Source organism: Hylobates moloch, unplaced genomic scaffold (assembly GCF_009828535.3).
Source record: "Hylobates moloch isolate HMO894 unplaced genomic scaffold, HMol_V3 SCAFFOLD_5, whole genome shotgun sequence".
In the NCBI taxonomy this organism is placed as follows: domain Eukaryota; kingdom Metazoa; phylum Chordata; class Mammalia; order Primates; family Hylobatidae; genus Hylobates; species Hylobates moloch.
In genome coordinates, this window is record NW_026652280.1 from 155,982,615 (window position 1) to 155,991,027 (window position 8,413).

Genomic DNA, 8,413 nt, shown 5'->3' on the forward strand with positions numbered 1-8,413 from the left:
TATCTAGAAAACCCCATTGTCTCAGCCCAAAATCTCCTTAAGCTGATAAGCAACTTCAGCAAAGTCTCAGGATAGAAAATCAATGTACAAAAATCACAAGCATTCTTATACACCAATAACAGACAAACAGAGAGCCAAATCATGAGTGAATTCCCATTCACAATTGCTTCAAAGAGAATAAAATACGTAGGAATCCAACTTACAAGGGATGTGAAGGACCTCTTCAAGGAGAACTACAAACCACTGCTCAATGAAATAAAAGAGGACACAAACAAATGTCAGAACATTCCATGCTCATGGGTAGGAAGAATCAATATCGTGAAAATGGCCATACTGCCCAAGGTAATTTATGGATTCAATGCCATCCCCATCAAGCTATCAATGACTTTCTTCACAGAATTGGAAAAAACTACTTTAAAGTTCATATGGAACCAAAAAAGAGCTTGCATCGCCAAGTCAATCCTAAGCCAAAAGAACAAAGCTGGAGGCATCATGCTACCTGACTTCAAACTATACTACAAGCCTACAGTAACCAAAACAGCATGGTACTGGTACCACAACAGAGATGTAGATCAATGGAACACAACAGAGCCCTCAAATATGCCGCATATCTACAACCATCTGATCTTTGACAAACCTGACAAAAACAAGCAATGGGGAAAGGATTCCCTATTTAATAAATGGTGTTGGGAAAACTGGCTAGCCATATGTAGAAAGCTGAAACTGGATCCCTTCCTTACACCTTATACAAAAATTAATTCAAGATGGATTAAAGACTTACATGTTAGACCTAAAACCATAAAAACGCTAGAAGAAAACCTAGGCAATACCATTCAGGACATAGGAATGGGCAAGGACTTCATGTCTAAAACACCAAAAGCAATGGCAACAAAAGCCAAAATTGACAAATGGGATCTAATTAAACTAAAGAGCTTCTGCACAGCAAAAGAAACTACCATCAGAGTGAACTGGCAACCTACAAAATGGGAGAAAATTTTCACAACCTACTCAACTGACAAAGGGCTAATATCCAGAGTCTACAATGAACTCAAACAAATTTACAAGAAAAAAACAAACAACCCCATCAAAAATTGGACAAAGGACATGAACAGACACTTCTCAAAAGAAGACATTTATGCAGCCAAAAAACACATGAAAAAATGCTCATCATCACTGGCCATCAGAGAAATGCAAATCAAAACCACAATGAGATACCATCTCACACCAGTTAGAATGGCCATCATTAAAAAGTCAGGAAGCAATAGGTGCTGGAGAGGATGTGGAGAAATAGGAACACTTTTACACTGTTGGTGGGACTGTAAACTAGTTCAACCATTGTGGAAGTCAGTGTGGCGATTCCTCAGGGATCTAGAACTAGAAATACCATTTGACCCAGCCATCCCATTACTGAGTATATACCCAAAGGACTATAAATCATGCTGCTATAAAGACACATGCACACGTATGTTTGTTGCGGCACTATTCACTATAGCAAGGACTTGGAACCAACCCAAATGTCCAACAACGATAGACTCGATTAAGAAAATGTGGCACATACACCATGGAATACTATGCAGCCATAAAAAATGATGAATTCATGTCCTTTGTAGGGACATGGATGAAACTGGAAACCATCATTCTCAGTAAACTATCGCAAAGACAAAAAACGAAACACCGCATGTTCTCACTCATAGGTGGTTATTGAACAATGAGAACACATGGACTTAGGAAGAGGAACATCACACTCTGGGGACTGTTGTGGGGTAGGGGGAGGGGGGAGGGACAGCATTAGGAGATATACCTAATGCTAAATGACGAGTTAATGGGTGTAGCACACCAACATGGCACATGTATACATATGTAACAAACCTGCACATTGTGCACATGTACCCTAAAACTTAAAGTATAATAATAATAATAAAGAGAATAGGTCTAAATGGATATGAAGAATAAATAAATAAAACTGAAAAGTGACTAGGGACATAGGAGAAAATATAAGAAGAGCGTAAAGTCCTGGAAGCCAAGTAAGAATAGTATTTCGAGGTGGATGCTATGACCAGTTATGACAAAAGCTGCTGATAGATCTGAGAACTGACCACTTAATTCGACAACATGGAGATGAGTGGTAATTTTGAGATGATTAGTTTTAGAAGTTTTAAGCTTTTGCCAATGCTCTTTCTTCTATTCAATATGCTTTTTACCCATTTATCACTCAAAATTACTTATTCAATAACAAAAATATATTGATTTTCTATTTTCTCCCAAGTTTTAGGGTTTTAAAGACGAAAGGTGTTGTCCCCAGTATTAAGTAGTTCATAATCGAGAGAAATTACAAGTGGAATGAAAAATTTCTACCCAATATGGCATTTGCCATAAAAATCATACGTGTAGGTTGCTAGAGAACAAAAAGGAGAGGTACTTTTTCAGCCTTGGGGGAGGTAGGAATAGAACATAGAAGGCTTTACTGAAGCTTTACTTTGGAGGAGCTGATGAGGTTAGAGAGTCAGGGGAGATGGTCATTTCAGGAGAAAATGTCAAAGAGGTAGGATGGAAGAGATCATGGTCCACTCAAGGAACTGCAGATTAGCAGGAATAGTAAGAAAAATGTGCCAGGCATGGTGGCTCATGCCTGTAATCCCAGCACTTTGGGGGGCCGAGACAGGTGGATCACCTGAGGTCAGGAGTTTGAGACCAGCCTGGCCAACATGGTGAAACACCCGTCTCTACTAAAGATACAAAAATTAGCCAGGCATGATGGCAGGTGCCTGTAATCCCAGCTACTCAGGAGGCTGAGGCAGGAGAATTGATTGAATCTGGGAGGCAGAGGTTGCAGTGAGCCAAAATAGTGCCATTGCACTCCAGCCTGGGGGACAAGAGCGAGACTTCATCTCAAACAAAAACAAAAGAAAACAAAACAAAAAAAGAATGTAAGAATTGATAAGAAATAAGAAAAATGGTAGGAAGTAGTAAGAAATAATATGTAGGTGAGCACTAGATCATGAGGTTATCTCCTGTGTCAAGCCAACGAATTTGAGTTTTAGCTTGAAGGCAATGGAAGGCTTTAAGGTTCAGGTAGGAAAAAGATACCAGGTTTCTACTTTAGAAAGCTCCCATCAGCAGCTTGGAACGATGTGGGCAATGGGGAGAGGATAGCCAGCCACACGGCCAGATAACAGACTGTTTTGAAATTCATGTGGGATATAATTGGGGCCAGAAATAAGGCAATGGCAATATGAATAATGTGGTGGCAGATAGGAGAGATGCTGTGGAAAAAGACATGACCGGATTAATGATGATGACTGATTGGATGTCAGATGTAAAGTAGAGGAAAAAATTAAAGATAGTCTCTTAGTTGAATAGGAGTGAGAGAATATTGGAATGGAATAAATCTAAGGTGGAGATAGGTTGAATGTAATGGATTGTATGTTAAATACTATATTGGCTTTGAGGTGAATCCAAGACACTTATATTAGGAAAAAGTGTGTGTGTGTGTGTCTGTGTGTCTGGAGCTCAGGCAAAAAGTCTTCACTGGAAATAAAGACTCGAGGAATAAAATCTTCTTATCTACTCTACCTGAAAACGAACTCTCCTTTTTAACCCACATTCCATTTTCTTCCTTTTGCATGACTTACTTGGAGTTTACCACACACTTTCTTGAATTGTTACTTTTTTCAAATGTATCAGTCTCCTTTCTCCCCCCAGATCTTAAAATATGTTTCAAGATGCCCAGAACATCCCGTGTGGGACCACCAGCAGCCCAAAGATGGTTGTGAAACCTTGGCCAATGTTGTAAGGAGAACATCTGCTACACCTCTCACTCAATCTATACCACTGAATAGGTGCTTCTAGGGAAAGGGGGTTGGGGAATAGTTGGGGCCCATGAGGAGAGAATTAAATTGTCTTCTGAGCCTGGGAATATGGAGTGGCAGATTTCTCTCAAACCTTACCCTGAGACCACATACGCAACAAACAAACAATAAGCACCAAAGTATTGGGGGCCCAGGTGCGGGACCAAGTAACCAAGTGTGGCAAGTGAATAAGAAATGCTTATAGGAATAGTAGGTCACCTGCTTTTGACTTGACTCTCTAGTTCTAGGCAACATATATTCTAGTGAGAACCATAATGAGCTAAAGAGCAGAGGTCTTTTTGCATTTTTCGGGATTCTATGAATTCTGTAGTTCTCACTGATGTCCCAGGAGAGTATGATATAAAGCTGAGAGTAGATTTTTGCCAGTCCAGCGGTTGAGGCCCAAGACAAAACTAATTTTATTAAAAGAAGAAATGAGTGATTTCTTATGCTTCAGTGTCTTAAGGAATATTTTATTGGTAACAGGACTTATCTTTATATAGGATATTAATGATCTCTTAAATCCCTTGTATAATAGTGTTTCCAGACTCCTAAACACATTGATTATTCAATTTGGACCTGCTAAAATTTGCCAATGTTTATCTTCCAAAACAGAGCAGGCTCAAATCTATCTGGCATTCTTGGTGTTTTTGTTTTTTTTTTTTTGTTTGTTTGTTTGTTTGTTTTTGGTGGTTCTGGATTTAATTGGGGGTGAAAGGGTGCTGCACAGTTGCTCAGAGGGCCCACAGCTGGGCCCACGAGTGTTTGCTTTCGCTACTGAACAGAGAAGCCTAGAAACAACGCTGGGCCCTCGCATCTGCCTGCAGGACCTGGTGGGACATGGGGCGGCTCTGCTGGCCAGATCTTCTCTTTGGAACACCCCCGCCCCCCTCGACATTGCCCTGGGTCTGCGAGCCTCCCACCCATGCTGAAGTCAACTCCTTAAGGGAGAGTATGGAGGTCGCAGCCCCAACTGGGGACGGACAGGGGAGTGGGGAACCCCAGGGCCCCCAGTCTGGAAGGGCCCCCTCCCAGCCATTTTGGTAACAATAAATACTGTGTGACGGTGGCAGGGAGTGGGGGGTTTGGCCACTGGCCAGCAGGCAGCGGGGGAACCCCGAGGCCAGGCCTGGGCCCCCAATCCTCGCTCCGTGCGGACAATGACGCGGATGCCGGAATCCGTGAACCCGGTCCCGCTCATCTCCCCCGTCCACCGCGCAAACCAGGAGTCTTCAAATGGCGTCAGCATCTGACCTTTGCTGAAGGCACCCAGGTCTCCCCTGGCCTTGGCCGAGCTGCAGTCGCTGAATTGTGAGGCCAGAGACTCAAAGTCCTTCTCTCCTGCCTTGATCTTCTGGATGTAGCCGCTGATCAGCTCCAGGGCCGCCTCCTCGGTCCGGGTGATTTCCTGCCGCCAGGTCGAGGGCCGCCCTGACTGGCTTCACCAGCAGGTGCGAGCGGCGGACCCTGGCGGGCTCCCCCTGCCAGATTTTGCCGCCACTGCTGCTGTTCCCGCTGCTCCGCTCCCACTGGCTGGCATTAGAGATGTGGCTGAAGTAGTACCCTCGGCCTGAGGGGCGGCTCATGCACTTCTCCCAGCCAGGAGGCAGTTTCCCCTCGTCAGGAGGCAGTTTCCCCTCGTCAGGAGGCAGTTTCCCCTCGTCAGGAGGCAGTTTCCCCCCGTCAGGAGGCAGTTTCCCCCCGTCAGGAGGCAGTTTCCCCTCGTCAGGAGGCAGTTTCCCCCCGTCAGGAGGCAGTTTCCCCTCGTCAGGAGGCAGTTTCTCCCCGTCAGGAGGCAGTTTCTCCTCGTCCGCCATCTTCCCTCCTCACACGCTTGTCTTTGTAAATAAAGTTTTATTGGAACACGGTCATATTTATTTGCTAATGTATCTAGCAAATACATTTGGCTGCTTGTGTACTAAAACCACAGAACTGAATAGTTGAGAATGACACCCTATGGACTGCAGAGCCTGAAACATTTCCTATCTCTGAGGGCCTGGTGGCACTTAGAATTAAACTCTGCTCTCTAGATGCTTTCTGACCAAGACAATGTATTAAAAAAATTATTTCTTACCTTTATATTAGTGTAGTTTAAATTTGATCGATTCCTTTTGTGGGGAGAAAGGTACACTCTATGCCACCTCTAAGTCTTTTTCTATTGCTTTTGAAACCGTTGGTTCATAACTTCATGCCCGGGAAACTATATTTTAAAATTCATAATATAGCTTCCTACTATTCCTTTGACATTCTTTTGAACAGGCAACAATTCTTTTGTTTTGCTTGTTCTGGGGGAAAGAAAAGCTGTTCCATAGGGTTTTATGACCCATTTCCTGAAGCTTATTTATTTTATTTAAAATACCATTTCTTCTATTTTAATTTTATCTCATTTTATTTATATGACCCTAGTTTCCATCAGTTTTTAATTATCATCACTATAGTTTCATTCTGTCATTACATTTTCCACTTTTGAAGTTGTCTTTCTGCTGTTTCTCTACATTTTGTACCTTTAAAATATTATATTCTTATTGCTGTTTTCAGAGATGGCATTCAGTATTATTTGCTATATTTCACTCTTCCAAGTTTGACTGTCTTCACTTACCCACAAGATTTTAGACAGTTCATAACACAGTCTATTACTTTTCTTGTTCGTGTGCCAGTTGCTAAACTCTAATCATTCTGTCAAATTGTCCAAAAAAAATGTTCCTTTTAGATGAACATATGTAACAGGGTTTTTAATTTCATGAGCATACAAACAAGTAAGATTTTCTCAGAAAAATAAAATAGAACTCATGGTATTTTTATGTTAGTATTGTTCTTTGTGAGCAATCATTCATTCATTCATTCCTATAACGTGCTTCTTTGTGGCAGGTGCCCTGTGGGCACTGGAGTTACAAAGATTCCAGAGACGCAGGGTTTCTCCACCTCAGCACTACTGACATTTTGGACTGGTTAATTCTTTGACACGGGGGCTATCATGTGCATTGTAGGATGTTTAGCACATCCTACACAGCCTCTACTCTGAAAGGCTTATTTTCTAAATGGGAATGACCTTTAAATGAATAATTACTTCATAGAGTGATAAGTGCCACGATAAAAGTATGGATAGATTGCTATAGGAACACAGAAGAAGGAACAACAAACAGTTCAGTAATTAGGAATAATTTTAAGAAGTGACATTTGAGCTAGGTTTCAGAGAAACTTGTTATAAAAATCACATGTACTTGTAAATGTAAAGAGAAATAATGAAAATACTGAAAGAGTAATTCTAAAGTTGAGATATAATCAACAGACTTTTTTGAGATTGTAGCTCGAGATAGTGTTATGCACATAATCTTATATATGTAATACATCCTCAAAGGATGTAAAAGATTTTGGTCCAAAGAAGCTCTAAAAATTCCCATTAGAGTATGTTGCAGGAAAGTCTATTGTCCTACTCTCATGAACGGAAAAGGAAACTTCTGGGATGTAGTGTTTGTCAACCTTGGCACGACTGGCATGTTGTGTGAGATAATTGTTTGTTGTGGGGGGCTATCTTGTGCACTCTAAGATGTTTAGCAGCATCCAAAGTACCCACTAGATAGCAGCAGCACTCTTACAGTTGTTACCATCAGAATGTCTCCAGACATTGTCAAATGTCTCCTCTCTTTACTGATTGTCAGAAAAGTAAGCATCTTACCTCCATTTGTTACCTCCTTATGCTACTAGGTGGGTTCCCACGTGGCTTGCCCTTAGCTATTCAAACTAGCCTACTTGAGGAATGCACTCATTGGCTCTACTTCTTCATGAAAGTAAGCACGGGCGGGTCTGGGGCCTATCTCCCTTTCCCCACATGGAAGGCCATCAGTGTGATTTCCCTATACAAACAGCTGAACCTGAAGATACGATCACTACCGTAGGTCAGGGAGCAAATATTAGGACTTGATCACGAGTTTGGCACACATTCTCCATCAGTAATGCTAACTATTTGAACTTCATCCCTCTGAACCAAATATCTTGCTGATTATTTAGACTCATTTGCATATTAACTCAGTTATCTTAAGGAGAAAGTTCTAATAAAAATGGTGGTATTAAATATTTACCAATCCATAGTCACATTATACATGTAAAATTGTTGAAATGTGCAAAATTTCTAAATCGTTACTTTTATTATTGCTGTTGCTCCTGCCTGTAATATTCTTCCCGTAAATCTTCTCATAGCCAGTCCCTTTTCCTCATCTCAGCTCATATGTTAGTCCATTTTCCACCAACCAAAATAAACTATCCTTCTTGCCTTCATTTTATATATTACCCTATTTTATTTTCTTATTAACACCACTGAAAATATCTTAGTTTTTATTTGTTTATTTGTTGTTCTTCTCCCTCTGCTAGATTTAAAGTCCATGAAAGCAAGTAACTCGCCAATGTTATTCACAACATAAATAGCTTCTCAACCAGTGACGGTTAAATGAAGACATTTACACAGGCATGAATGAATGATTCTTTACCAGTAAGAAGCTGGAATTCTAGAATATTTACAAAGAGAAATCACTCAATTTCTGTCAGGCATCTATAATTAATTGATAGTT

General features: G+C 41.2%; 1 pseudogene; it reads right to left on the bottom strand.

Moving 5' to 3' along the window:
* Positions 1 to 4,782: 4,782 nt before the first annotated feature.
* LOC116467990 (peptidyl-prolyl cis-trans isomerase NIMA-interacting 1-like) lies at positions 4,783 to 5,665 on the bottom strand (annotated as a pseudogene).
* Positions 5,666 to 8,413: the final 2,748 nt, after the last annotated feature.